Source organism: Pinus tabuliformis, chromosome 1_2 (assembly GCF_031772625.1).
Source record: "Pinus tabuliformis cultivar Carrire ecotype Pingquan chromosome 1_2, CPIR1, whole genome shotgun sequence".
Classification (NCBI taxonomy): Eukaryota; Viridiplantae; Streptophyta; class Pinopsida; order Pinales; family Pinaceae; genus Pinus; species Pinus tabuliformis.
The window spans coordinates 111,019,231-111,025,885 of NC_142298.1; positions in this window are offsets into that span (position 1 = coordinate 111,019,231).

Genomic DNA, 6,655 nt, shown 5'->3' on the forward strand with positions numbered 1-6,655 from the left:
AAGATGAAGTTGAAGTTGAAGAGTGCTCCAAATGGATGTTGTGATTCTTAATTGCTGCTTCCAATGCTTCCATGTTCTTAAAGCATTCGGATTCTAAGTGGCCATCTCAATTACAAAAGTGGCAATGTCTATCAGTCTTCTTCCCTTTGTTTTTATTTTCCTCATCATTTTGTTGAAACGATTTTTCATTTTGATGCTGAAATTGCTTAGGAACCTTGTTTGGTTTAGGACCATTCTTTTAAGGATATGACTTCTTAGGATTCTTTGAATTTGGTTGTTGCTAGGAAGCTAAGGATTTCTTAGAAGAGTTTCCAAGATTAAGAAGAACAAGGTGTAAGAGTTTTTCTTGTTCTCTTATTAAAGAATCACAAAAGGAATCAAAGGAAGGGGACTTGTAGTCTTGTCCTTGAGAAATGAAGGCTTCTCTTGTAGAAAGGAAGGTGGAAACAAACACAGAGTAAGCTGGTCCCAACTTAGTAAGAATGGAATAGATAAGGTTACCATCTTCTTTCTTAACCTTAACACCTTCCAAGAGAAGTCTAACGGTCTTGAACTTGGAAAAAAAATATTCAATGGAAGAAAAAATTTTGGGGTCCAATGTAAGCAACTCATTTTCGAGTTGATGGGCTCTACGTTCATTTTTAATTCAAAAAAATTTGGTGATCTGTTTCATTGCTTCATTAGGAGTATCAAGTTCTACGATATGGAATCTAGGTTCTAGAGAAATAGACAACCCTATCAACCCACGTGCTTGATCTTGCCTATTTTCCCATTTGGCTGTGTTATCTTCATATTTTGGTTTGGTTTCTTGGCCTGAGGCTATTCTGTAAAGACCTTTACTTCTAAGCAAATCCACAATGTAGGACCACCATTGGAAGTAGTTGGTGATGTTAAGAATAACTTGACATGGAGTTTCCATTTTAATAGAAACTAAAGCTATAGATGCTAAAACTAAGTGTTCGAACGGAAAGACTCGAAAAATTAGGCTGATTAAAGAAAAAACGGCTCTGAAAACGGCTCTTGGATGAAAACGTTATGGCTTTTGTAGAAAAGTTGTTGAAGATGCTGACGAAGTGCAGGAATGTGTGAAAATGAATGATAATGTTATATTTTAAAAAAAATATACCCCCTTTCCAAACTTAATCTAATTAGCTCAACAAAGAGAAAGACTTGAACTCAAGGCCTCTATTCTCATAAAGTAACTTTGGACCAAGTGAGCTAGTTTAAAAGGTTAGTAATTTTTGGAAAAGAGGAAGGGTTTTTTTTTGTTTTTTAGTCACTGAAGCTTTGGGGTACATCCTTACTTGAGAAAGCTCTTTTTTGCATGCAAAAAAAAAACCAAAAAACCCAAAATGGACATACAAAAAAAAACAAACCTTATGGTTTGAATTTAGCTTTACCCGAAAAATAACAATTTTCCTCAATGTTTCTGATTTTCGTGATCACACTAAGGCGCGGTGGAAAATAGCATGCACATGCAAAAAAAAACTTCCTTTCTATTTCTAATTTGCCCAGATCACATAGAGTCGTGGGGAAAAGAGCATATGCAGAAATGAAAGGTGTAGATACAGTAATAAAAAACAAATAGATAAATAAACCAAAATAAATAGAGTGAAAAAAGCTAGAAACTGCAAATAAACACTTTATACATCCATATCTTAAAAATGATGTAGCTAGGGCTACCGGAAACATTTTCGCGTGAAATGAAAGGGGTTCCTCACTAGAACAGATGCTCCTAACATAATAGAGTAGACCTGTCAGCCCGAAAGCAGTCAGAAACAATAGATATAGGAAATGGCAGTCGGATGCAGTTCTACCAGCGTCAGATTTGCATCACCAACAGATGCAGCCCTGAAATAGCTCTAATACCATGTAGGAATTTACAGGGTAAGTTCGTCATACAAAACACCAAAGGACACTGCTCAAAAATAGATGACAGATCAATACACCAGTATTTTTGACGTGGTTAAAACCCTCAAAGAGGGAAACAGTCCACAGCTTGAGCCAACATGACCATTTTAGGAAATTTATTAATAAAAGAATGAAAATTTACATAATCTTCTCTCATGAACAGTTAACTTACAAATGACCCTCCATTATCTTTGAATAGAGATCATGGACCAATCGGGTGTTAAGCTATGGATCAAGTGTCACTAATACCGAGGAGAGAATGAACCGTCAGACCACTACATATCATGACCGTCAGATTATAAGTTACAAAAGTACATAGTATAGAAACACACTTGACCTAAATCTACACTAGACCAAGCTATACTTAACTATTTCCTATGCATCAGAATATCCTAACAGGAGAAAACACCATTAGATGCTTTCCTCGATGGACCCTGCACAACTTTGAGCAACTCTGGAGTATAGAACTCTAAGTCTCCCCACCTCTCTCCTAGAGGTATATCTTCATACAAATTGAATTGTTCCTTCAGTTTAAAGGACACCAGGTCTATCTCTATATTTTTTGTCACTTGATCTTTCTTCTCCTTGTTATCCTTCTTATTCTAACGACATTGAGTATTGTAGTGGCCAAACTCGCCACAACTGAAGAACTTGATCTTGGATAAATCCTTCTTCTTCTTATTCTCTCCCTACAGTCTTTTTCCTTGACAGGGACCTTTTTCTTTCCATTTCAATGCAAGGGCCACATTTTCTTCCTCCTTCGCACCCTTTGATCCTTTACTATTATTGGCATTAACGAAGCTCTTCACTAGAGTTTGCATCATCTCCCCTTGCACTAGATATGCCAAAACCCGATCCCACCCAAGTAATTGATCTCATCCCATAATTCCATGGATGGAGGTCTCCCACTCCTCGATGACACTGTTGAGGGATAAACACACAAGCTATGTAGCTTTAGGTGCTTCTCCTACGGTTGCAAACTCATCCCATATATGTTGACATTTGGTGAGGAAGTGGTCAAATCATTCACCCTTCTACATACAAATATTCCTCAAAGTTTCCTTTATGAATACCTTCCACTACCTAATAGGATTCTAATATAGTGAGGAAACCCACATTTCATTGGACATATTATTGTCCACCACATGTGAGACAACATGATCTCAAACACCATGGAAAATACCCACTTCGCCTTGGCCATCTCCTTATTGTAATTTTCTAGTTCGTCTTCATCTATAGGTACTGCAACAACTCATTCTACGTACGTCTTTGGACCATACTGATCCAATAGGAAGGACACCCTTTCCTTCCAAATACAACGGTTTGATGCACCCTATAACCTATCTTGATATTGGAGTCTTGTTGAAGTCATATCTACAAAAACTCAACATGGAATGGAAATATCCCTCTTTCACTTGCTCAGATGCTAGCACTACTATTGGCACTCCTTCCTTGAGTGAGAAAATTTTCCTGCTGCTACTTCCTACTATAACTAGAAATTTATTACTTATGAACTAGAAACCCTCTGAGAGAAATCTCCCTTTATGTGTGCAATTTCTCTTCCACCCAATGCTAATCCTAATATTGTAAACTACTACAAAACCTTACTACGCCTAGACAAGAAATCAACTTTATGAAACACTGAGTTATTTCTCCCTCTTGTTGGAAAAAGCAACTATGTTCAGTCTTCAATAATGTAATTGAGTCATCATGTAATGTACTTTTCAAACGAGTAAAGAAAATTATTATTATTATTATTATTATTATTATTATTATTATTATTATTATTATTATTATTATTATTATTATTATTATTATTATTATTGTGACTTATTAAAGCATGTGTTTCATGCTTGGGCCACCATGTTTTAGGTAAAAGTCCCCATTGAGGACTTCTACGATTTATTTTGATTCTATAGAATTATTGTACATTTAAAGATATCCTTCTTGGGCTTTTGAATCATGTAAAAAGGTTTAGTATTAGGTCAAATATGAATTATGGAACCTCCACACCATCTTGGCCTAAGGGAAGATCAAGTCATCCTAAGGCACTATTCGACCCCACAAGAAGCCTATAAAAGGAAGGACATTGAATTCATTTGGAGCATCACTTCTCATCAAGTTTGAATTTTCTCTAATGGACAGAAGTGCAAAAATCTTGTTGTTGGGTAGAAGTGTGAAGAAGGTAGCTAGGAAAGTCTGTTTCCAGGAAGCCGAAGTGAATGAGAGTTTGTGAGTCTAAGCAGTCAAGGAAAATCAATATTTTGGTGCTCTCTCTTTTTCATGCTCTAGGTTGGGAGATCAAAGTCGTCCAAGTCAGATTGTTGTCGAAAGCTGTTATATGATGCAAGTTGCTACATAGTCGAAGTTGTTGGGAAAAGGTTGAACTTCTAGAGCCTTACTTGGTGTGGAGGGAAGGTCTAGTCTTGGTCTAGGGTGAAGAGTCTCAAAGAATATTATTTAAAGGAATAATTACTTTGATTGGGTTTTCACCTCGAGGGGTGTTTTTCCCTGGCATGTGCCTACATCTCGTGTCCATTTTTTTATGTGATGTTTCTTTTGGTAATTTCTTGATGAACTAAAGAAAGAAGATATACAAAATCATAATAATAACAAACATCACAAGTAATTATCAAGATGAACAAAATGTTTACTACCTTTCTGATTTTCCAACATGGTATTAGAGCTTTGGTGAAGAAAGAGGAAAAAGGCAGATCCATTCATAGGCACTATCTCAGGGAAAGAGTCTATCATATTGAAGGAAGATGTCTAACTCTATCAAGGTTGATAAAATCTTAAAGGAGGATTCTAACTTCAGATCCTGGAAGAAGAGGATTTACCTAATCGTCGAGAAGAAAAAGGTACTATATTTGGTAAAAGGAAATGTAAAGAAGACTACAGAAGAAGTCAGTGATGCTGACAAAGTGAAATTCATGGAAATAGAATTGGTGGTTATGCCTCTGATGGTTGAAGGGATAAAAGACAACCTTGTTCCATTAATAGCAAACATTTAAGCCCCAAGGGTTAGCTCAGTTGGTCAAAATCAGTGCCTCGCCATCGAGAGGTCACAAGGTCCATTCTCCCCGAAGCCCTTGGGGTTAGGCCTTGCTAGTGGGCTGCCGGGCTAGATTCCCTTTGGGGTCGATCAACCCAGATTTTTATGTGGACGTAGTGTGCACCCATTGACCAGGGTGTCCGTGAACCAAAAGCCAAAAAAAAATAAAAGTAAATAAATAACTAACATTGATCATGCTCAAGAGATGTATGAAGCCTTGTTGAAGTTGTTCATTATTAAGAACATTGGTCAAGTAGTAAGTTTGAAAAATGAGCTGAGGAATACGAAGATGACTAAAGAAGATACTATGGAAACCTTCCTTTTGAAGATAGTTAGACTCAGGGATGATCTTTTGGCCATCGATGAGATTGTTCTAGACAAAGAATTGGTGATTACTGCTATATTAGGATTGCCACCCTCTTGGGGTGCTATTTGTTCAAGTCTCAATAGTTGGAAGGTATCTCCCACCTTTGAAGAATTATGGACTGCATGTAGTCAATAAGAATTAGCGATCTCAATGGTTGCCAATCCTGAAGAAGTATGAAATGCTTATGACTCTCCTCATAAACGAAAGAGATCAAAGGAATCAAAGAAGAAATTTGACATTTCTAAGATAAAGTGCGATCAATATCATAAGAAAGGTCACTACAAGAGTGATTGTCCCAATAATCCAAGGAATAAGAAGATACGAAGGGATCACAGAAACTTTACTGAATAAGGAGACCCAAATAATGTCAAGCCCGAAGAATTTGACATTAGGGACTTACACTATTAAGTCATTTTCTTTACATATCTTGTTTTATATGTTTTATAATTTATAGTTTTTTAACATATCTTTGGAAAATACATTTTTGTATTTCTTTAATTTTGTAGGTTTCCCTTAATCTTTGGAGGGAGCTCCCAACAACTCTCAAAGATAAGTATATCATGTCTTTTTAGTTTTGGGTTCATGTACTCATTTAGTTTTGATTATATGAAATACTAATCACCTTTCTCCCTTTGTTGTCTTGATTAGGAAAAACATTTGCAAGAAGATCTCTCAAGACAAGCTTAGTCAAGAAACAAATGTATGCTTTGGATACATTGTGTTAGGTTCCTATACCAATAGGTGTCATATTTCATGATTGACTGTGAAAATGCCAAATATGATCATCGTTTCCATGCTACAAAGGTTCCATATTTTCAAAAAACCAAAAAAATTAAAAAATGTAAAGAGGGTATGCCCTACAAGAAAAATCAAAGGGTAAGAAGAATGAAGTGGTCAAGAAAGAAAGAAAATGAACCCCAAAGAAAAGACCAGGAAAGTGTGCTAGTCAAAATGCCACTACTGTCCTATTTTTTGCAAACAAGTTCAGATTATGCAATCAGTGACTTCTATCACACTTGATGGATGGCCCAACAGCTCAATCTTGGCCAGTCCATGTTTAAATTTCTTGTTTAGCATTAGAGAATAAAGTCTGTCCAAACAGTTCAAGCTTGGCAGACAAATAGTTAGGTAGAGAAGCAAAGGGAGCTCAACAGCTGAATCTGAGCCCCTGGAAGAGATAAGGGCAGACTTAGATAGGAGGATAGCTAAAAGAAAACAAAAGAGAGAAAGGGTTTGCTAGCTCAAATGCACCCAAGGAGAAAGAAGAAAAAATGTTAGGTGTATTAGGTTGGGTAGGCAGTTTGGTGTTGCAGAAGCAGGTT